We start from the raw sequence: 25,066 nt of genomic DNA, 5'->3' as shown, positions 1-25,066 counted from the left end.
CTTCAATTTGAATATCAGAAACTGGACTGTGGATGCTCCTTCCAGCACTTGCAGAGGACGTGCAAATGGTGGAAGGAGCCACATTTTCCCGTCCAGTGTTGGGAAGGTCAGGCATCGCAACCGCCGACACACTTGGACTCTCCTTGGGGATTGGGATACCATCTTAGAACGCACAGTTCTTTGCTGTGCTTTTGCCAGCTTAACTGTTATAATTTTTCTAGCAGGAGCATGAGAGCTTCCATCATCAGGTGAAGCTGAACCACTAGTCATGAACATAGGCCAGGGCCTTAACCGTTCCTTGCCACTCCATGTCGTAAAGTGGTATTTTGGCTGTCATGAATCTGCATTCTCCATCGCATCACTACTGTGGAACTACAGGTTCCAGCAGTTCATTTCTGTTCCAGTTCTAGTTTTCAGTCTACTGCAGCCAGGAGTACACAGTGCTTCAGCTAACTCACAGCTGATCTGAACACCTAATCCAGCAGGGTGTGTTCTCACAGAGATCATCCAATCATCACAGACCAAGGTGTTTAAACTCCAGTTCCTGGCTCAGTCTCATTGCCTTGGACAACATGTCACATTCTGTGAACAGGCGTCTCCTGTTTGCAGTCCTCTGTCTGCAGAGATACCCCTGTGTATTGGACCTGTGGAACTACAGGTCCCAGCAGTTCCAGTTCCGTTCCAGTTCCAGGTTCCAGCCTTGGACAACACGTCACATTCTGTGAACAGGCGTCTCCTGTTTGCAGTCCTCTGTCTGCAGAGATACCCCTGTGTATTGGACCTGTGGAACTACAGGTCCCAGCAGTTCCAGTTCCGTTCCAGTTTCAGGTTCCAGCCTTGGACAACACGTCACATTCTGTGAACAGGCGTCTCCTGTTTGCAGTCCTCTGTCTGCAGAGATACCCCTGTGTATTGGACCTGTGGAACTACAGGTCCCAGCAGTTCCAGTTCTGTTCCAGTTCCAGGTTCCAGCTCTCTTGCACGTCACATTCTGTGAACAGGCGTCTCCTGTTTGTAGTCCTCTGTCTGCAGAGATACCCCTGTGTATTGGACCTGTGGAACTACAGGTCCCAGCAGTTCCAGTTCCGTTCCAGTTTCAGGTTCCAGTCTTCAATTCTTTGTTTCCAGCAATCTCCTATTTCTGGCATCTCCAAGATGTTTCCCTGTTCCAGTGTTCCTGTGGAACTACAAGTAGCAGCAACCACTCCAGCTCTCCTGTGAGTCACATTCAGTGTGCAAGTTCCTGTGTTCCAGTCTCCAGTCTTCATTGTTCCAGTTTGCTACAAACTCCAGCCACAGTCTGCTGCACCAATCTGCAGTAGAGACTTTCCTCAGGTGTGTTCTCAGCCTGTGCACCTAATTACCAGCATTCCACACTGTGCATTGCCTTTAGCACTTAACATCTTGCTGTGTTAGGACTGTCTCCTGCTAGGGCCTTGCTTGGCTTAAAGACGTGTGCTTCTGCAGAGACTGTGTGCTTTGATGGCTATTCGTTATATACCAGAGTTTTGTTTGCTGCATCTGATTTCATTATTGCCTTATTTATATCAAGTTTCAAGTTAATCTTCATTGCTTATTTGTTACCAGTGACTTTTGAAATATTCATTTATCGGATTAAGTTATTATTCATTGTTCCTGTCATCGGTTATCCCTGTGTGATAATAAATATCAAGCGCAGAACTTTTTGTCCGTTTCCCAGTCTCCTCTATCACTCCTACACTGACCCACTAGTGCCCCCTCCGGGGACATACTAAATCAGAATCCTGACATTGGCAAGTTTACGTTTCTCCTCAGACCATTTAAAAAAAATTTGGGGGGTCATTTTACTGAACTTTGGCTTTTTGGATTTTACATGCCCTCTACTATGACATTGGGCATCGGCCTTGGCAGACGACGTTGATGGCATTTCATCGTCTTTGTCATGACTAGTGGCAGCAGGTTCAGCACTAGGAGGAAGTGGTTCTTGATCTTTCCCTGTTTTATCATCAAAATGTTTGTTCTCCATTATTTTTCTGGAGTTATATAACAATATGCTGCACAGGAAAGCGTACCTCTACATCACACAGGGCAAACCCTGTAAAAATTATTTGGATTAAATATTAATTACCCCTTTATTTGGAGTAAAAAATATACAGCACAGGAATGCACCACTAGACTTATATGGTAGCACCACTGGACTGGACTTATAGAGCAGTACCACAGGACATATACGGCAGTACCACTGGACTGGATTTATACGGCAATATTACTGGACTGGATTTATACGGCAGTACCACTGGACTGGATTTATACAGCAATATCACTGGACTTATACGGCAGTACCACTGGACATATATGGCAGTATCACTGGACATATACGGCAGTATCACTTGACTTATATGGCAGTAACACTGGACATATATTGCAGTATCACTGGACATATGCGGCAGTACCACTGGACTGGATTTATACGGCAGTATCACTGGACTTATACGGCAGTACCACTGGACACATACTTCAGTATCACTGGACTTATACAGCAGTACCACTGGACTTATACGGCAGCCGAGGGACACCACCACTGGACTGATGCAGCATAACACAGCACCACTGGACTGGACTTATACAGCAGCAATGGACATATGGCAGCAGAGGACACCACCACTGTCACTTGACTGATGCAGCGCAAGACACCACCACTGGACTGATGCAGCACAACAAAGTACCACTGGACTGGATTTATACGGCAGTACCACTGGACTTATATGGCAGTACCACTGGACTTATATGGCAGTACCACTGGACATATACGGCAGTATCACTGGACTTATACGGCAGTACCACTGGACTTATACAGCAGCACAGGGATACCACCACTGGACTGATGCAGCACAACACTGCACCACTGGACTGAACTTATACAGCACCACTGGACATATGCCAGCAGAGGACACCACCACTGTGACTTGACTGATGCAGCAAAAGACACCACCACTGGACTGATGCAGCACAACACAGCACCACTGGACTGGACTTATACAGCAGCACTGGACATATGGCAGCAGAGGACATCACCACTGTGACTGGACTGATGCAGCACAAGACACCACCACTGGACTGATGCAGCACAACACAGCACTGGAATGACACACATTAGACAGTGCAGGTTGCCACAACTTTCCCACACAGACAGACACTGAGGAGAGAGACATGTCCTCTCTCTACACTCTCCAGGACTGGAGGGAAAATGTCGGCGACGCGCGGCACCTTATATGGAATCCAAAACCCGCGAGAATCCGACAGTGGGATGATGACGTTTTGTCTCGTTCTGGTTTCCGAATTTGGCGGGAAGTCCCGAGCCGGACTCGGATCCGGGCTCGGGGCGTGATGTTCGGTAGGGTTTGATTCTCAGAGAACCGAACCCGCTCATCTCTAGTATAAATTAACTTTTTAGTTTTTACATGGTTATTGATTTTAATCATGGTTATGATAACTTGGAAGGTGAAACATAAAGAAATATATATTAGTTTATATCAAAAATTGATATACAGCCAAAATGGTGGGAGGAAGATTTGACTATAACTATGAAGCGGGTAAAAAAAAATTTGGCTGTGTTATGCCACATGACGTAACATTGATTAAGTAATATCTTAGGTGTCTACTGTAGTTTGTATTATGAAAATAAGGAGGAATTATTAAAAAAAATCTTTTCAAGGTCAATGCCAAAATGGTGGGAGCCATTTTCTTTATTATAATTATTATTACATGTTGGGTGCGCTTGATAACATCATATGACCAGGTTATATTTCTAAAATTATATAAGAGGGTTGTCCAGTGCCTGATTAAGGTCCACATGGGCCTGGAGCTGAAAATCAGGAAAGGCCTATTGTGTGCTGATGCAGGGGTTATGACAAGCGCTGTGTCGGTATGACTAGTGATGTGTGGGCGTGGTCTATATACGGGGTATGGCCTGTGTCATTGTTTCTCCATATTTTTATTAGTGTTCATCCTGCAAACCTAGCCATTGCAGTAAATTAAATGAATAAAGCAGAGCTCATTACAGTGACCACCATATAATACAGAAAGCACAGCACTGGCAGCCATATAATACAGAAAGCATTGAAGTGAATGCCACATAATACAGAGTGCATTACAGTGACTGCTAGATAATACAAAGAGCATTACAGTGACATTCATATTATACAGATAGCATTAGTGGCCATTGGTAAAACAGAGAGTACCATAGTGCCCGTCATGTTATACACCAAGCATCCAATTGACCACCACACAATACAAAGAACATTGTAAACCCATATAAAATAGACAACTCCAACTACCACCATAAAATACAGAAGACATTACAGCCACTGATCACTGATCATGGCCTGTGGAATTAAATAAATCAGACAACAAGTAGGTATATCTGTGGTATCTATCTATAATCAGTAGTTATTGGAATTCATGGCACCACTCAAGACTGATGTATTCAAACAGGGATAGCCCACCAAAAATAAAGGGCCGTTACTTTGTGGGGAAGGGACGTGGTCTCAGAATAGCACTAATTCACATTGCACTGCACAATAGTGTCCATTATATACGTACTATATATATTTTTTTAAACATAATGCCCCGAGTAGGTCAATATATACACATACTGTGTCACACTCGCGGCGCCGCGGCTGCCGCGCTTACCGCTCCGGGTGCGGTGGGTTCCGGGTTGTCGCGTCCTGCTGGCGCTGCCTCCGGCGGGTTCCTGGGGTGTGGGCGCCGCCATTGCACCCGGCGTCCACGGGAGCGTGGTGGGCGGGTGACGTCATCGGCCCCTTCCGCCAATCGGGAGAGAGCGGGAAGTTCAAAGGAAGACGCCGTACAGAGCCCCGGCTCCTGAGTATCATCTCTTCAATGATCACCAGTGCTAGCAGCGTTCAGTGTGTTGTCAAACTGAACGTCTCCTGTGTTCCAGCGTTGCAGAGTATCTTTCAGTGGGACATTCCCTGTGCTACCAGCGTTGCAGAGTATCTTTCAGTGGGACATTCCCTGTGCTACCAGCATTGCAGAGTATCTTTCAGTGGGACATTCCCTGTGCTAACAGCGTTGCAGAGTATCCTTCAGTGGAACATTCACTGTGCTACAAGCGTTACAGTGTATCACTCAGTGGAACATTCACTGTGCTACCAGCGTTACAGTGTGTCACTCAGTGGAACATTCACTGTGCTACCAGCGTTACAGTGTATCACTCAGTGTAACATTCACTGTGCTACCAGCGTTACAGTGTATCACTCAGTGGGACATTCTCTGTGTTACAGTGTATCTCTTAGAGGGACACCTCCTGTGCTTCCAGTATTACATGATATCCCTAAGTGGAACGCCTCCCATACTTCCAGAGTTACACTGAATCTTAAATCCTCATTCATTTCTTCAGCATCGCTCACAAGTTCTTCATTCTGCTGTGTGCTTCACCATCGTTCTCAAATCCTCATTCATTTCTTCAACATCGCTCACAAGTTCGTCATTCTTCTGTGTACTTCAACATCGTTCTCAAATCCTCATTAATTTCTTCAACATCGCTCACAAGTTCTTCATTCTTCTGTGTGCTTCACCATCGTTCTCAAATCCTCATTCATTTCTTCAGCATCGCTCACAAGTTCTTCATTCTTCTATGTGCTTCACCATCGTTCTCAAATCCTCATTCATTTCTTCAGCATCGCTCACAAGTTATTCATTCTTCTGTGTACTTCAACATCGTTCTCAAATCCTCATTCATTTCTTCAACATCGCTCACAAGTTCTTCATTCTTCTGTGTGCTTCACCATCGTTCTCAAATCCTCATTCATTTCTTCAGCATCGCTCACAAGTTCTTCATTCTTCTGTGTGCTTCACCATCGTTCTCAAATCCTCATTCATATCTTCAACATCGCTCACAAGTTCTTCATTCTTTTGTGTGCTACAACAACGTTCTCAAATCTTCATTCATTTCTTCAGCATCGCCCCCAAGCCTTGGCCACAGCTAATTCTTTAGCATTACACGCCAGTTACTACGGCTAGTTCTGCATGAGGAAAACCTACATCCGGCCATCCCTGCTCCGGCCCAGCTGTGGTTCCACTTCCCGATCATAGGAAGAAGCCCCGAGTTCTCAACACTCCCAACCCAGGTCAGTGACATACTGCCCCCAGTAGTGCCAGATACACAATGCCCATCAACAGTGCCAGTTACACAATGCCCTCAGCAGTGCCAGTTACACAATGCCCTCAGCAGTGCCAGTTACACAATGCCCTCAGCAGTGCCAGTTACACAATGTCCCCAGCAGTGCCAGTTACACAATGCCCCCAGTAGTGCCAGTTACACAATGCCCCCAGTAGTGCCAGTTGCACAATGCCCCCAGTAGTAGTAGATACACAATGCCCCCAGCAGTGCCAGATATAGAGTGCCCCCAGTAGTGCCAATTATGCAATGCCCCAGTAGTGCCAGTTACACAATGCCCCCAGTAATGCCAGATACACAATGCCCCTACTATAGTGCTCACCTCTGCTGCTGCTGCTGCTCCTGCTGCCGATTCCCGTGTCTGAAGGGAGGGGAGGAGAGCGCAGCGCATGTCTCTCCTGTCCCTCACCGTGTCAGTCTGTCACATTTCCGTCAGCCATTTGAAATATGGCGCCGGCTTGTGTGCCAATCAAAGCTTGCGGGGCAGCAGCCAATCATGAGCTACCGCTGCGGTCTGCGATTTCTGATTGGCTGACAGTTGAGCTATATTTTAAATGGCCGGAAAAGCGCAAGCTACTGCATGCACACAGGAGAGATGCGTGCTGTGCTCTCCTCCCTTCAGACACGGGAAGTGGCTGCAGCAGCAGGGTAGGCCACAACCGTCCCGCAACGCCGTTTCTGATGATGTCACTTTAGAAGAGACCTTCAGGAACGGCGTTCTGAGGTTTTCCGGCCCAAAAATAGCCCTAGATAAAAACAAAACGGAGAGAGCGGAAAAGAGAAGGATAGAGAGGGGGAGGGAGGGATAGGAAATAGAGAGAGAGGGGAGAGGGATAGGGAATAGAGAGAGAGCAAGAGGAGGTGGGAGGGATAGGGAATAGAGAGAGCAAGAGGAGGGGAGGGATAGGGAATAGAGAGAGCAAGAGGAGGGGGAAGGGAGGGATAGGGAATAGAGAGAGAGAGCGAGAGGAGGGAGAGTGATAGGGAATAGAGAGAGAAAGAGGAGGGGGTAGGGAATAGAGAGCGAGAGGAGGGACAGGGAATAGAGAGAGAGTGAGAAGAGGGAGGAGGGATTGGGAATAGAGAGAGCGAGCGAGAAGAGGGGGAAGGGATAGGAAATAGAAAGGGCGAGAGAAGGGAGGAAGGATAGGGAATAGAGAGAGCGAGGGAGAGGAGAGGGATAGGGAACAGAGAGAGAGCGAGAGGAGGAGGAGGGATAGGGAATAGAGAGCGAAAGAGAGGAGGGAAAGGATAGGGAATAGAGAGAGAGTAAGAGGTGAGGGAAAGGATAGGGAATAGAAAGAGAGAGGAGGGGGGAGGGAGGGATAGGGAATAGAGAGAGAGAGGAGGGGGGAGGGATAGGGAATAGAGGGGGATAGGGAATAGAGAGGGGGGAGGTATAGTGAATAGAGAGGGGGTGGGATAGGGAATAGAGAGTGAGGAGGGGGTAAGAGCAGCACTGGGTGAAGTAAAACATAGGGGAATGGACACAAAACACACAAACTGCAGTGGGGGGAGGGGGGGGTAAGTAGGGGGATAAAAAGTGTAAGCTGCTGTGCACACTTACCTAAGTTGTAGTGTGGGTGGGATCCGCACTGAGGAAGCAGAGGTCCCTTTTACAAGGTGGAGCCAACACAGCAGAGCGAAGTTGTGTCTGACTCCAGGGCTGCTGTCTCCTGGCTGCAGCCAGTTATCACATTACTGTGGTTGTGACTGCTACAGGACCACTGAGCCTGCAGATCCTCTCTCCCCTCCCCCCGCATCTTCTGCGGTCCTAGCTCTGTAGGCGAGGTTATTTCGTCCGTGGCTGTGGCCTCCAGGGGAGAGGGAGGTGATATAGTGGCCATTCGGTGCAGAGAGAGAGGGGGCGGAGCTTCTGACTGCCTGGGGGCGGAGCTTCAGAAGGCTGGGGGTGATTCTTAAAGTGGCTTGGGGCGGAGCTTCGAACGACCCGCAGGCGGAGCTTCAAGATGCTTTATGGGTGGACGGAAATCGGGATATCTGCTGCTGATCGCGGCGTGAGCAGGGGGGGGGGGGGGGGGGCTGACCGGGAGGGGAGCTCTGGCCTGTTAGTGGTGTCAGTGTCTGGATTTTTTTTTCACCCATTAACACTGACTGCACAGCACTGCAGGGGAGGCTGTGGGCCTATTTTCATGGGTGGGCCTGGAGCTGCAGCTCCACCCGCCCCATTGTTAATCCGGCCCTGGGGTTGTCAGGAAAAGCCACTACTAATCTGGCCATTTCATTGTTCTTGCAACAATAACTAATTAGATGAAGACCAAGAAGGATTACCTATTATGCATCACCACAGATATTTTTTGCCCATATTGATTACATTTTATTTAACATGTTAGAGGTAGCAAAAATACATAAGTACAAGGTAAAGTATTTTCTGAAAATGCAATGTCTGGAAAAAAAACCAAGATACAATTTGAGTGGGTACTGTTTAAAAAAATTATTTATATTGTTGGAATGTGACGAGCAAAAATGAAAACTGGTCTCTGCACAGGACTGAGGGGCAGAGGCGTAAATAGGGTTTTTGGAGCACATGGCAAGATCAATAATGGCACCCCCTAAAAAAAAAACCTGCAGGAAAGTATGTGCACATGCCACCGGCGCGCGCTGAAAAAAATGGCCATGGCCACACACCAGAAGTGGGCATGGACACTGAAATGTCATACTGGGAACATTCAATTCCACATGCACCTTACCATTATCATCTCCTGCACAAATAGGTGTCACTGTATATAAAGATGTCAGGGTGTGTATGTATTTGTATAGATGTAGGTGCAGTGGTCGAAGCAGAATTTTTGAAGGGGGGTATGGAAAAGTGAAGGGTGCAATTATGTGCGCACCTTCGAGAGCGAGTGCTCTGGAAAAGGGGCGTGACAACTCAAAAGGGGGCGTGCCCTTCAGTGTAGTAGGACCCCTTATACTATCTAGTACTGGTGCCCCTTTCACATTATAGCACACGATATGAGCCAAAATTCACATTATAGCACATGATATGAGCCGAAATTCCCATTATAGCACACGGATAATGAGCCAAAATTCACATTATAGCACACAGTATGAGCCAAAATTCACATTATAGCACACAGAATGAGCCAAAATTAACATTATAGCACACAGAATGAGCCGAAATTCACATTATAGCACAAAGAATGAGCCGCAATTCACATTATAGCACACTTTATGAGCCGCAATTCACATTATAGCACACTTTATGAGCCGAAATTCACATTATAGCACACTGTATGAGCTAAAATTCACATTATAGCACACAGAATGAGCCAAAATTCACATTATAGCACACATAATGAGCCAAAATTCACATTATAGCACACAGTATGAGACAAAATTCACATTATAGCACACAGAAAGAGCCGAAATTCACATTATAGCACACAGAATGAGCCAAAATTCACAATATAGCACAAGGAATGAGCCAAAATTCACATTATAGCACACAGAATGAGTCGAGATTCACATTATAGCACAAGGAATGAGCCAAAATTCACATTATAGCACACGGTATGAGCTGAAATTCACATTATAGCACACGGTATGAGCCGAAATTCACATTACAGCACACGGTATGAGCTGAAATTCACATTATAGCACACAGAATGAGCCGGAATTCACATTATAGCACATGGAATGAGCCGGAATTCAAATTATAGCACAAGGAATGAGCCAAAATTCACATTACAGCACACAGAATGAGCCGAAATTCACATTATCGCATAAGGAATGTGCCGAAATTCACATTATAGCACACAGAATGAGCCGAAATTCACATTGTAGCACAAGGAATGAGCCAAAGTTTACATTATAGCATACGGAATGAGCAGAAATTCCCATTATGGGGGTCATTCCGAGTTGATCGCTTGCTAGCAGTTTTTAGCATCTGTGCAAACGCTATGCCGCCGCCCACTGGGAGTGTATTATAGCAGAGCAGAAGTGCGAACAGTTGTATCGCAGAGCGGCTACAAACATTTTTTGTGTAGTTTCAGAGTAGCTCAAAACCTACTTAGCGCTTGCGATCACTTCAGACTATTCAGTTCCAGATTTGACAAACCCGCCCAGCGTTCCCCCAGACACGCCTGCGTTTTTCCTGGCATGCCTGCGTTTTTCCGCACACTCCCAGAAAACGGTCAGTTGCCACCCAGAAACGCCCACTTCATGTCAATCATTGATGCGGCAAGCAGTGCGACTGAAATGCATCGCTAGACCCTGTGCAAAACTACATTGTTCGTTGTGCCCGTAAGTCGCGCATGCGCACTGCGCCGCATGCGCACTGCGCCGCATACGCATGCACAGAACTGCCATTTTTTTGCCTGATCGCTGTGCTACGAACAAATGCTGCTAGCGATCAACTCGGAATGACCCCCTATAGCACATGATATGAGCCGAAATTCACATTATAGCACACAGTATGAGCCTAAATTCACATTATAGCACACAGAATGAGTCGAAATTCACACATTATAGCACACAGAATGAGACTAAATTCACATTATAGCACATGGTATGAGCCAAAATTCACATTACAGAGAGAGGGGATCCTACCCCTTTAATTAACAAGGTCTGTGGGACACTGTGGTGATGGGAGCCTACCCCCTTAATTAACTAATCCTGCAGGGCACTGTGGTGAGGGGGGCCTACCTCCTTAGTTGACTAATTGAAGAGTTTAGCAGTGGAAGGGTTGCAGCGATTTCTCACCCCAAGCTGCGGCGCTTCTGCCACATCCGACTCTCCACATCTTCGGCGCCACCCAGGATGCAGAGCACCACACCGGGGATGCACCTTTTTCCGTGTGGTCTGCTGCACTCCGAAGGGGGATCTTCTCTCCTGCTGCAGGATCCTGATCCTGGCGTTGGTCCTCTTTAAGCCAGCCGGGGTCTTCTGTTGGTCCTCCCTGGCCTTGGTCCTCTCCTGGTCCTGCGGCTCGCTCCCTCACATCTCTTAAGCTGTTGCGCAGGTCTCTGCTCCTTCTCTGGTCTTCGGTGTGACCCAGCACTGTTTTCCCGCAGCGAAGTCCACTCCTGGGGTACACGGCCAACTCCTTCTTCCAGTGTGAGTCCTCCAGGGCCATAGAACACATGCATGGAAAATATACACACACACAGGAAATACACAATTATAAACAAACACACTAAACACATACACACATGTAAAAAAAAGTGGAACGGCTCCCAGGCGCTGCTTTATATATATATACACGGGTAGCTTCTCTTAAAACTCCACAGATAAGTCCTCAAAAGAAAGGAAAGGACATATTCATGCAATGTAACTGTCCATATGTGTGTTATTCATTCGTATAGATGATCCTCAACTGACCTCTGGGCAATGCCCTATGTTCACATCAAGGTTTCTTTTTCTTTCCAAACTTCATACAATCACTTCTTAACTTATTGGTATATGGCTCACCTTCAGTAAATACCCTATGTGCATCAAAAGGTTTCTTTCCAATGTCCCATTGGTCTGGATCGAGCTGGACAATCTCGGGCTCTTATACCATCACGATATATGGAGTATATCAGAACCAAAAGTCCATGCAATGTCAGGTATAAACTGATTGATTTGTAAAAAATATAAAAATATATATACATTCACTGTATCATAGGTCACCAAACGTACACAATATTCCCAACCGGCAAGATCTATATCACCGCACACTCCTCAGATGGAAAAAAGCGAGGGAAGAAAAAAAAGGGGAATAGTACGTGGGTAAGGCAGATGTAACCAAAAAAGGGTCTTTACCAATTCCTCACGGTAGGTGAAATTGCGACACTCTTCATAGGTTCACCACGTCACCTACCGTGAGGAATTGGTAAAGACCCTTTTTTGGTTACATCTGCCTTACCCACGTACTATTCCCCTTTTTTTTCTTCCCTCACTTTTTTCCATCTGAGGAGTGTGCGGTGATATAGATCTTGCCGGTTGGGAATATTGTGTACGTTTGGTGACCTATGATACAGTGAATGTATATATATTTTTATATTTTTTACAAATAAATCAGTTTATACCTGACATTGCATGGACTTTTGGTTCTGATATACTCCATATATCGTGATGGTATAAGAGCCCGAGATTGTCCAGCTCGATCCAGACCAATGGGACATTGGAAAGAAACCTTTTGATGCACATAGGGTATTTACTGAAGGTGAGCCATATACCAATAAGTTAAGAAGTGATTGTATGAAGTTTGGAAAGATAAAGAAACCTTGATGTGAACATAGGGCATTGCCCAGAGGTCAGTTGAGGATCATCTATACGAATGAATAACACACATATGGACAGTTACATTGCATGAATATGTCCTTTCCTTTCTTTTGAGGACTTATCTGTGGAGTTTTAAGAGAAGCTACCCGTGTATATATATAAAGCAGCGCCTGGGAGCCGTTCCACTTTTTTTTTGGTTGTATATTGAGTGAGGAGTGGTGCTCCTTAGGATTGGCGACCCGAGTGCAGCTTTTTTGGGCGCAAGTCAATATTATCTTTCTGTTCTGTAACATACACACACGTAGAAGACACACACACAAACATTATGTACACAAACACACACCATTGTCAGTGTCACTGACACTTAAGGGCACTATGCTGGCAGTCACCACCACTGTGTCTTCCTCCTCCAGCGGTCCTAGGGGCTCCAATCCTGGCTGGCGTGGTGTGTGCTGACTACTGGCGCTGCTGAAAATAGCAGGGGTAGGGCAGGGCAGTGGCACGCCGCACACATGAAACTGAGCGCGGGCGGGAGCCAAAAGAACAGTGGCAGCGCAGGGCGGGTGGAAAGAAAGGGAGGGAGAGTGCGCGGTTTGACGTTCTGATGTCACACCGCGAGAAAGTCAGACGGACCATGATGGTGGGTGGGCTGGGCTGTGCAGCCAGCCACCCACAACGGAGTCTGACCAGCAGCGGCGCAGCGGGAAGGGGTGACCTGGGCAGCGATGCAGGACTCAGGAGGCGATCTGATCATCGCTATCAGTGTGCTGCTGTAGTAGCACTGCTACAACAGCAGCACACAGACAACGATGATCGGATCACAGGGGTGACGTGCGGGGGATTCCGGACCAATAGGGGGTTCCTGTGCACATGGCACGCCTGTGGGCCGAGCAATAGTAATGGGGGTGAGTGGGCATGATGCCCTGGCCGGCGGCGGCGCCCCCCTCTGCTCTGCCTGCCAAGGTGCCCAGGGCACGTGCCCTGCTCAACCCCCCTTAGTTACGCCTCTGCTGAGAAACAGAAATGGGAGTGAGTTTGAGGTAAATAATAAGGTAAGAGAACATAGGCCAGTATTTACTAAAAAATCGAGTTTGTCTGATTTGTGTTTTTTTTTCTAAGTCCCAACACGGGAATTCACTAAGCACCAATCTCGGCAGTGTTTGGACTATTCGTAATGGTTTGATTTGCAAAGTTCAGAAATACGAATGAATAGACCATCGGTCAAACGCGGCTGTTATTTCATACAACACGGGTATTCACTATTCATTCGTATTTGGGTGTTAGTCTCTGAGTGCTCAATTGCGGTCGTATTTTTTTGCGATTCGTTAAAAAAAGCGGCCAAAAAATAGACCTGCTTTTTTCAGCCGTGTTTACATGTGTTGCAACTCAAAAAACAATCACACCTGAATACGGATGCCTATAAAAGGATGTTAGGCCCAATTCAAACCACCTCCACTCAGAAATGGCAGCAGGACTGTGGACCAGTGATATTTTGTGTGCTGTGGGATTCCTCAGACTCAGACATCAGCCTGTAAGTAACCAGGGCCAAGAAACTGAACATGGTAAGCAGGTTGTACAGGTTCCGCGGAGGCTGCGCAGGCCTCGTTTTTTTATGGTCATACAGATGTTCCGTCTAAATCGTAACAACATTTTCCGTCTGTATGACCTTGTCAAACTGGGCCTAGACCCTGAGACAGCATGCTCTCGCTCTGTCTCAGGCCTGCACAAACTCCTGGCTGTGTTGCACTTTATGGCTACTGGCAGCTTTCAGGCTGTGTCTGGGGATGTCATAGGAATCTCACAGCCCTCATTTTCGAGAATATTAACACAGGTGATGTATACCTAACTACCTCTTCATTTTTTTGTTTGTTTTAATTTCTCGGTCGCCAGTTCTGTCCTAAAATCTCATGTTTATTGTTCTTTAAAATATACACACAGGTGTGGCTGTTTTGCAGCCCCACATCGATGCCTCAATCTGCTTCCCTACCCAGGAGTCTCAGTGGCATTCCGTCAGGGTAGATTTCTATGAGCTGGCTGGCATGCCCAATGTGCTTGGAGCCATAGATTGCACACACATTCAGCTGAGACCACCTAGGGGCAGGCAGCACATATATACTAATCGACATCTAGAGCACACCAGAAATGTGCAGGTGGTTTGTGATGCAAATCTCAAAATAATGAGTGTTGTTGCTGGTTACCCTGGGGGCTGCCATGATGCCTTCATCCTCAGTCAGTCATCCCTCTTTGATAAGTTTGAGGACGGACAAATGCCAGATGGATGGCTGCTGGGTATGTAATTTGATATGTGTAGGCGTGCGTATACTTTGTCCAAATGCAGGGGCAGATGTATTAACCTGTAGAAGGCATAAGGACGTGAGAAACCAGTGATATGTGCAAGGTGATAAAGGCACCAGCCAATCAGCTCCAATATGTAAATGAACATTTAGGAACAGATTGTCCGCTGCCTTTATTACCTTGCACATATCGCTGGTTTATCACTTCCTTATGCCTTCTACAGGTTAATACATCTGCCCCACAGTGTGTTACTTATGTGTTGCTGTATCTTAACATAAATCACGTTACTATATCTGTGATGGAGGATATGGCTGTTTCTCTTGGCTTCTAACTCCATTGTCCCGACTTGATACCCCTGCTGAACACAATTACAATCATGCACATAAGTCCACGCGGAATGTGATAGAAAGATGTTTTGGTGTGCTGAAATCTAGGTTTCGGTGTCTGGATAAGTCTGGTGGCCTTTTGTTGTATAGTCCCTCGAAGGTGACTCAAATTGTGTTCTGCTGCTGCTTTCTTCATAACATGTGTTTACAACATCTGCCACATGTTGAGGAGGAGGATGAAGAAAGCAGCCAGCAAGCAGAGGAATTAGAGACATCTGGTGATACTTGGAGTACAGATGTAGGGAGGCAGGTTAGGCAAGAGCTCATCACTCGCTATTTCTAAGGTAAGTTTGGTTTGCTTATTTCATTTGTTGTGTAATCATAAATAGATGTTGGCCCATTTTTATTTTAAACACCATTACTCAGAATGTGTCTGTCTCCTTGAGACATACAAACATACCCTCGCTTTATGCAAAACAAATGTTGCATGTGTATTGTGTTTATTTTAAAACTCAAAACAACAGATTATGAGTGGCATGCATTAAGTCTGGATAAGTGTTCGTAAACTTGCACTGCTAATTTAATACAAGCACACATAATCCATTTAGTCTTTTACTTTATGATTGTGTGTAACGTCCTAATGCACAGGTTCTCAAACTCGGCCCTCAGGACCCCACACAGTGCATGTTTTGCACGTAACCCAGTAGAAGCACAGGTGTATGAATTACTCACAGACACATTTTAAAAGGTTCACAGGTGGAGCTAATTATGTCACTTGTGGTTCTGTGAGTAGACCTGTAAAACATGCACTGTGTGGGTTCCTGAGGGCCGAGTTTGAGAACCTGTGTTCCAAATAAACAGTCCTCAACATATAATATGTTAGCCTTGAGGAATACATGTGTCCCTATGTGTGATGCTCCATCGTATTTAAGGGACACAAACTTACTCTCATAAAAATAATTTATTTCGTAATGTTTGCTGCAGTAAACTTGCTGATTTGTCAGTAAATACACAGTTTGCCACATATATACATTATTATACACATTATTAGTTTTTTGGTTAAAAATTACATATTTTTTGGTTTCTGCATCATGTGTAACAACATTATTACTCATTTTTAACACACACAAACATGGCCCAACAATAATGACATTCAATTTGGCACTGAAATATCTAAATTCAATGACAACATATTAAAAGCCTTTTACGCAACTCAATTGTGTTATTCTTGTAATGTTGTATAGAGAAGAAATGTAAAAGAGTTAACAATCACATTGTAATTTGTATTGGCTGCAGGATAGGAGAATGATTGGAATCTCGAAAGAGTAATGATTAGAAAAAATCAAGTGGTCTGGCTACTTCCTGTTAAACATATTGTGCCTGCCTGGCAATGATTGTGTGTGCAGGATAGGAGAATGATTGGAATCTAGAAAGAGTAATGATTAGAAAAAAATCAAGTGGTCTGGTTCCTTCCTGCTAAAATGTATGTGTAGATCTAACAACATTACCCTCCTCCAAAAAAAAAACAAAGATGGTAAAGAATAAATATGCGTACAAATTTCATGTTGTTGTTTGTATCACTTATAATTAATGATGTTGTATAAATTGTCAAGGAGCTAAGTGTTATATATATTTTGCCAAACATACAATTACTAACTATTTTGATTTACTTATCAGAAATGTATAAATTATTATTATTATTATTTTTTTGGTGCCTGCTTGTCCTGCCCTTTGCCTTTAGCAATGTCATGTTGTTGTGCTCTGGTGGAGCGTCTTGTTGGTGATGAGACTGGCGTGATATTTGGAGTAGTCGTACCAGAACTGCTGCTTATTTGCTGTTGGTGCATGGATCTGAGTGTTTCATTCAGGTTAGTGAGGGTGGCATTGAGTTCACGTGTAGCAGCATTTTGATTGTCTACAATTCGGAATAAACTTTCATTTATCTTTTGATTGTTTTGAAAAATGTTCATATAACTTTGCTGTTGTCTGTGCTGTTCTTCCATTAGTCTGTGCTGTTCTTCCATTATGCGCTGTAAGTTGGCCATGACCTGTGTAATGTCTGTACGCATGAGTTCCATGGTAATGCCAATTCTCGTGGTTTGTTCATTTTGTGTACTCATGTTTCTGGTTATTCTTCTGAGGTGACATGGTAGGCTTGCAAACATTTGTGTCTGCCTACGTAGGCAATCTTCATTAGTGGCCTGCTGTCTAGCCCAAATGGTCCAAAATACCTGATCAGGGCCTTGTGTTACTGGTGTTGTTGGGCTGTGTTGTGGTGGTGGTGTGCTTTGCTGTGGTGGTGTACTCACAGGTGCATGGGGGCTGATTCCTTGGCTTAATGGCTGCATTTCTAAGATGATTGTCTCATCAATGTCACTCTGTTGCTGTTGTTGCGGAGGGATGCTGTTTCCAGGACTAGAAACTGAAATGTGGAAAAAATCTCCGTTAGCTATCCATATATTTGATAAATGAAAACAAATCACTACACATGGAACACATGTCATTCACTATTGCTTTCAGATATTCTGCCTAGCAACATCATCACTCTGAACTGAAATACATACATATGCCTGTTTGTGGCAAATGTGTCTGGTTACTTCATTGTGAAAGCAAACACTTTAGTTTTATTGTAGATCAGACATACTCCACCATAAAAACACATTGTAATCCATAATGTGTTACCTTATAGCTTTTCTAAAACAAACATAGTAATGTTTTTATATGTATTTGGCAATGTGAGGTCAAACACACATGCGCAAATTTGTTAAACAACCTTACTATTTTCAAAAATTAAACATGAGTTTCTGTTGCAGCTTCTTACACACAATGTGCTACTGTATGGCTCAAGTGGACATACATATCTTTACTGGATGTGGACAAGGCCATTTTGCTTGGATTCCATTGCATGTTTTACTTACTTCGGTAAATATATAAGATTTTGATGTGTTTTGACTTAATGCGGTTAAGAAAAAGTTTGATTACGATCTGAAATTGTTTACATTTATTTCAGTTTGATACTCACAATCGAGATGAGGGGACTATGGTTGACGTCTTGGATGTGTTTCCAAAATTTGGATTGGGGGGACCGAACATACTGTCGATAATCTTCGTGGTGGGGTAGCCTGCTGTGGTTGGCCCTGGACATCAGACCTTGCTTTCTTTGCTGCCACAGGTTTTTTGTGGTGGTGTCTTACCGAAGTCCCACTTCTGCTGCTCCAGACTTCTTTTGATGGACCTATTATTGAAAGTGAAATTTTGTTATGGCCATTCCTTTACAAACATACCCTATACTACAATTGACACTTTACCTGCTTCCGCAGCGTCATCATCATCAGATGTGATGGGAGTTACTGTAGGACGAGTAGCACAGCTTTTTTCAAACACTGTAAAAAAAACAAAAAAAACATGGATTCATGCTATTGTTGATACATCCACCCATTATGCTTATAAACATTTATTCTTAAAGAAATGCTTGCTTTATTTTTAACAAAAACATAAGGACCGGAAACCAAAAAACCACTACATAAAACAATAAACATTATCCAATAGCCATATGCACTATGGAAAGTGCAACACAGGAAAACATGTACAGGACACTGACATAGGACACAAGTAAAAATGCATACATTAACAACCAAAAACACACACATCTTCATTTTGTAATGAAAGGAAAAATACTACAGATGCAATATATAAATTGCTCTGTGATTTGGCACTCCAAACACACATTACCACTATATGAGCAAAACAAAAACAAAACACAAATTAAAAAATTACACTGCAATGTTGTGTCAGGGTACAAATACAAACTCAAACTGAACAAACAAATAGTGGATTTTTTAAACAATATATTACATTCAGTAATAATGACATTACATATGTTATTGGTTTCCAAACCACTTTCCACTACTCCAGCCTCTAACATGCCAACCACTGTTTTGGAAACATTGCACATGGATAACCTAAATATAAAACATAGTCCAAATTAAATAATTAAAAATGTCCAAAAGGAAAACATTATTGCTGGACAATTCAATGACACACCAAGTCCAAACTACACATGGAAAATATACCGGGAAAAAACACATGACATACAATAAAGTAAGATGTTACATTGGCTTTTGTATAAAACATTACCAAAAACAAGGTATTTGCTGACACACACTTGAAGATGGGAGTAATATGCAACGTCACATGACACACATTTGAACAAAAAAAAAAAAAGGTCATAGAATGTTAATGCAAATACACATGCTCACCATTCTTCCTGGGCCTATCTGAATCCCGGACATGGGTTGCAGAGACTACTTAAGGAGGTATTACACTCCGCATGGGCTCCTCATACTCCAGATATCTTGCAATATAGGGCTGGCCACCACCGGTTTTTCGAGCCGACTTCGCCTCCTTGGCCATTTTGGACTTGACACGTCGCTTTATGTCATAGTACCGTTTGCGGCACATGTCCTCCGTCCGCTTGACCACCCCCTCACTATTGACAGCAGCAACAACTTTCGCCCACAACACCGTCTTCTTCCGTGTTGGCACCTTGGCGGACTCAGGGCCAAATAGCTGCCGCTGATACTTCATCAGCTCCCGCACCAATGCCACATTTTCAGCATAACTAAACTTGACATTCCGCCCAGTCTTAGTAGTGGTGCGTGGCTGCGGAGCACTCTGACTGCCACTATCACTGTCACTTGAGGCTGCTGCAGCAACCTCACCCACCTCCTCTACCTCACTAACCTCACTCACACTCACCTCCTCCACCTGACCGACCTCCTCCCCCTCACTCACACCCTCCACCTCACCCACCTGTGAGTCACACATAATTGTGTGTCTAAACACTTAACACAGAAAAATCAAAAGACAAACAACACACACCTCCACTACCACTGCACAAATCACACACACACACACACACACACACACACACACACACACACACACACACACACAAACAGTGACAAGGGACTATAAATAAAAAAAACTTGGACCAAAAATGAGACAAAACCACAAAAAACAAGACTACAAGATTGACAAGACTGCTTTCAAACACAATACTACACTCAGAAATCGCCCAAAAAACTCCTCACCAAACCAACTACTCACCAACCTCCACAGCACAACCTCCCTCCTCACCACTAACTAAACCCACGAGGTGCGGACGGTTTGGGGCGTATTTATTAGGGATGAGCGGGTTCGGTTCCTCGGAATCCGAACCCGCCCGAACTTCATGTTTTTTTACACGGGGCCGAGCGACTCGGATCTTCCCGCCTTGCTCGGTTAACCCGAGCACGCCCGAACGTCATCATCCCGCTGTCGGATTCTCGCGAGGCTCGGATTCTATCGCGAGACTCGGATTCTATATAAGGAGCCGCGCGTCGCCGCCATTTTCACACGTGCATTGAGATTCATAGGGAGAGGACGTGGCTGGCGTCCTCTCCGTTTATAGAGAAGAGAGTGAGACAGTAGAGAGAGACACAGTAGTAATTTTGGGGAGCATTAGGAGGAGTACTAGTTACTTGCTGAAGTGATAGATAGTGTGACTGTATATTATCTGACTTGTGGGGGAGACACTGACAGTGGGGAGCAGTTAGAGTCTGAGAGCAGGACTCAGGAGTACATATAACGTACAGTGCACACTTTTGCTGCAAGAGTGCCACACTGCCATTGTGACCACACTGACCACCAGTATAATATATATTGTGATTGTCTGCTTAGGAGTACTACTTGCAAGTTGCTGATAGTGTGACCAGTGACCTGACCACCAGTTTAATATATATATATATATATATATAATTGTATATAATATATATATAATATTGTATACCACCTACCCGTGGTTTTTTTTCTTTTCTTTCTTCTTTATACATACTACTATAGTAGCTTACTGTAGCAGTCTGCGGTGCTGCTGAGCTGACTGTGTCCAGCAGGTCCGTCATCAGTCATTACATAATAAATATATATATACCTGTCCGGCTGCAGTACTAGTGATATTATATATATATATATATTGATTTCATCTCATTATCATCCAGTCTATATTAGCAGCAGACACAGTACGGTAGTCCACGGCTGTAGCTACCTCTGTGTCGGCAGTCGCTCGTCCATCCATAATTGTATACCACCTACCCGTGGTTTTTTTTTTTTCTTTCTTCTTTATACATACTACTATAGTAGCTTACTGTAGCAGTCTGCGGTGCTGCTGAGCTGACAGTGTCCAGCAGGTCCGTCATCAGTCATTACATAATAAATATATCTACCTGTCCGGCTGCAGTACTAGTGTGATATAATATATATTGATTTCATCTCATTATCATCCAGTCTATATTAGCAGCAGACACAGTACGGTAGTCCACGGCTGTAGCTACCTCTGTGTCGGCAGTCGCTCGCCCATCCATAATTGTATACCACCTACCCGTGGTTTTTTTTTTTCTTTCTTCTTTATACATACTACTATAGTAGCTTACTGTAGCAGTCTGCGGTGCTGCTGAGCTGACAGTGTCCAGCAGGTCCGTCATCAGTCATTACATAATAAATATATATACCTGTCCGGCTGCAGTACTAGTGATATTATATATATATATATATATATTAATTTCATCTCCTTATCATCCAGTCTATATTAGCAGCAGACACAGTACGGTAGTCCACGGCTGTAGCTACCTCTGTGTCGGCAGTCGCTCGTCCATCCATAAGTATACTAGTATCCATCCATCTCCATTGTTTACCTGAGGTGCCTTTTAGTTGTGCCTATTAAAATATGGAGAACAAAAATGTTGAGGTTCCAAAATTAGGGAAAGATCAAGATCTACTTCCACCTCGTGCTGAAGCTGCTGCCACTAGTCATGGCCGAGACGATGAAATGCCAGCAACGTCGTCTGCCAAGGCCGATGCCCAATGTCATAGTACAGAGCATGTAAAATCCAAAACACCAAATATCAGTAAAAAAAGGACTCCAAAATCTAAAATAAAATTGTCGTCGGAGAAGCGTAAACTTGCCAATATGCCATTTACCACACGGAGTGGCAAGGAACGGCTGAGGCCCTGGCCTATGTTCATGGCTAGTGGTTCAGCTTCACATGAGGATGGAAGCACTCAGCCTCTCGCTAGAAAACTGAAAAGACTCAAGCTGGCAAAAGCACCGCAAAGAACTGTGCGTTCTTCGAAATCCCAAATCCACAAGGAGAGTCCAATTGTGTCGGTTGCGATGCCTGACCTTCCCAACACTGGACGTGAAGAGCATGCGCCTTCCACCATTTGCACGCCCCCTGCAAGTGCTGGAAGGAGCACCCGCAGTCCAGTTCCTGATAGTCAGATTGAAGATGTCAGTGTTGAAGTACACCAGGATGAGGAGGATATGGGTGTTGCTGGCACTGGAGAGGAAATTGACAAGGAGGATTCTGATGGTGAGGTGGTTTGTTTAAGTCAGGCACCCGGGGAGACACCTGTTGTCCGTGGGAGGAATAGGGCCGTTGACATGCCTGGTGAAAATACCAAAAAAATCAGCTCTTCGGTGTGGAAGTATTTCACCAGAAATGCGGACAATATTTGTCAAGCCGTGTGTTGCCTTTGTCAAGCTGTAATAAGTAGGGGTAAGGACGTTAACCACCTCGGAACATCCTCCCTTATACGTCACCTGCAGCGCATTCATAATAAGTCAGTGACAAGTTCAAAAACTTTGGGCGACAGCGGAAGCAGTCCACTGACCAGTAAATCCCTTCCTCTTGTAACCAAGCTCACGCAAACCACCCCACCAACTCCCTCAGTGTCAATTTCCTCCTTCCCCAGGAATGCCAATAGTCCTGCATGCCATGTCACTGGCAATTCTGACGAGTCCTCTCCTGCCTGGGATTCCTCCGATGCATCCTTGCGTGTAACGCCTACTGCTGCTGGCGCTGCTGTTGTTGCTGCTGGGAGTCGATGGTCATACCAGAGGGGAAGTCGTAAACCCACTTTTACTACTTCCACCAAGCAATTGACTGTCCAACAGTCCTTTGCGAGGAAGATGAAATATCACAGCAGTCATCCTGTTGCAAAGCGGATAACTGAGGCCTTGACAACTATGTTGGTGTTAGACGTGCGTCCGGTATCCGCCGTTAGTTCACAGGGAACTAGACAATTTCTTGAGGCAGTGTGCCCCCGTTACCAAATACCATCTAGGTTCCACTTCTCTAGGCAGGCGATACCGAGAATGTACACGGACGTCAGAAAAAGACTCACCAGTGTCCTAAAAAATGCAGTTGTACCCAATGTCCACTTAACCACGGACATGTGGACAAGTGGAGCAGGGCAGGGTCAGGACTATATGACTGTGACAGCCCACTGGGTAGATGTATGGACTCCCGCCGCAAGAACAGCAGCGGCGGCACCAGTAGCAGCATCTCGCAAACGCCAACTCTTTCCTAGGCAGGCTACGCTTTGTATCACCGGTTTCCAGAATACGCACACAGCTGAAAACCTCTTACGGCAACTGAGGAAGATCATCGCGGAATGGCTTATCCCAATTGGACTCTCCTGTGGATTTGTGGCATCGGACAACGCCAGCAATATTGTGTGTGCATTAAATCTGGGCAAATTCCAGCACGTCCCATGTTTTGCACATACCTTGAATTTGGTGGTGCAGAATTTTTTTAAAAACGACAGGGGCGTGCAAGAGATGCTGTCGGTGGCCAGAAGAATTGCGGGACACTTTCGGCGTACAGGCACCACATACAGAAGACTGGAGCACCACCAAAAACGCCTGAACCTGCCCTGCCATCATCTGAAGTAAGAAGTGGTAACGAGGTGGAATTCAACCCTCTATATGCTTCAGAGGTTGGAGGAGCAGCAAAAGGCCATTCAAGCCTATACAATTGAGCACGATATAGGAGGTGGAATGTACCTGTCTCAAGCGCAGTGGAGAATGATTTCAACGTTGTGCAAGGTTCTGCAATCTTTTGAACTTGCCACACGTGAAGTCAGTTCAGACACTGCCAGCCTGAGTCAGGTCATTCCCCTCATCAGGCTTTTGCAGAAGAAGCTGGAGGCATTGAAGGAGGAGCTAAAAGGGAGCGATTCCGCTAGGCATGTGGGACTTGTGGATGGAGCCCTTAATTTGCTTAATAAGGATTCACCGGTGGTCAATCTGTTGAAATCAGAGCACTACATTTTGGCCACCGTGCTCGATCCTAGATTTAAAACCTACCTTGGATCTCTCTTTCCGGCAGACACAAGTATGCTGGGGTTCAAAGACCTGCTGGTGACAAAATTGTCAAGTCAAGCGGAACGCGACCTGTCAACATCTCCTCCTTCACATTCTCCCGCAACTGGGGGTGCGAGGAAAAGGCTCAGAATTCCGAGCCCACCCGCTGGCGGTGATGCAGGGCAGTCTGGAGCGACTGCTGATGCTGACATCTGGTCCGGACTGAAGGACCTGACAACGATTACGGACATGTCGTCTACTGTCACTGCATATGATTCTCTCACCATTGAAAGAATGGTGGAGGATTATATGAGTGACCGCATCCAAGTAGGCACGTCACACAGTCCGTACTTATACTGGCAGGAAAAAGAGGCAATTTGGAGGCCCTTGCACAAACTGGCTTTATTCTACCTAAGTTGCCCTCCCACAAGTGTGTACTCCGAAAGTGTTTAGTGCCGCCGCTCACCTTGTCAGCAATCTGCGTACGAGGTTACTTCCAGAAAATGTGGAGAAGATGATGTTCATTAAAATGAATTATAATCAATTCCTCCGTGGAGACATTGACCAGCAGCAATTGCCTCCACAAAGTACACAGGGAGCTGAGATGGTGGATTCCAGTGGGGACGAATTGATAATCTGTGAGGAGCGGGATGTACACGGTGATATATCGGAGGATGATGATGAGGTGGACATCTTGCCTCTGTAGAGCCAGTTTGTGTAAGGAGAGATTAATTGCTTTTTTTTCGGTGGGGGTCCAAACCAACCCGTCATTTCAGTCACAGTCGTGTGGCAGACCCTGTCACTGAAATGATGGGTTGGTTAAAGTGTGCATGTCCTGTTTATACAACATAA

The 25,066-nt window shown here is 45.1% G+C and overlaps 1 long non-coding RNA gene across 3 annotated transcripts in view; it reads right to left on the bottom strand.

Moving 5' to 3' along the window:
* Window positions 1–25,066, bottom strand: part of LOC134947795 (uncharacterized) — a 463,943-nt gene that overhangs the window by 313,994 nt on the left and 124,883 nt on the right. The window contains exon 3 of one of the 3 annotated variants that reach the window (XR_010182782.1): window positions 18,060–18,413. The exons of the other annotated variants lie outside the window; for them this stretch is intronic. This is a non-coding gene — a long non-coding RNA (uncharacterized LOC134947795). Of the gene's footprint in view, window positions 1–18,059; window positions 18,414–25,066 lie in introns of those variants that run through there. 3 annotated transcript variants of the gene reach the window in all.

The sequence above is a fragment of the Pseudophryne corroboree genome, chromosome 8, assembly GCF_028390025.1.
Source record: "Pseudophryne corroboree isolate aPseCor3 chromosome 8, aPseCor3.hap2, whole genome shotgun sequence".
Lineage (NCBI taxonomy): Eukaryota > Metazoa > Chordata > Amphibia > Anura > Myobatrachidae > Pseudophryne > Pseudophryne corroboree.
Note: the sequence above shows the minus strand (reverse complement) of the source record. Positions and strands in the feature narration are given on the sequence as shown.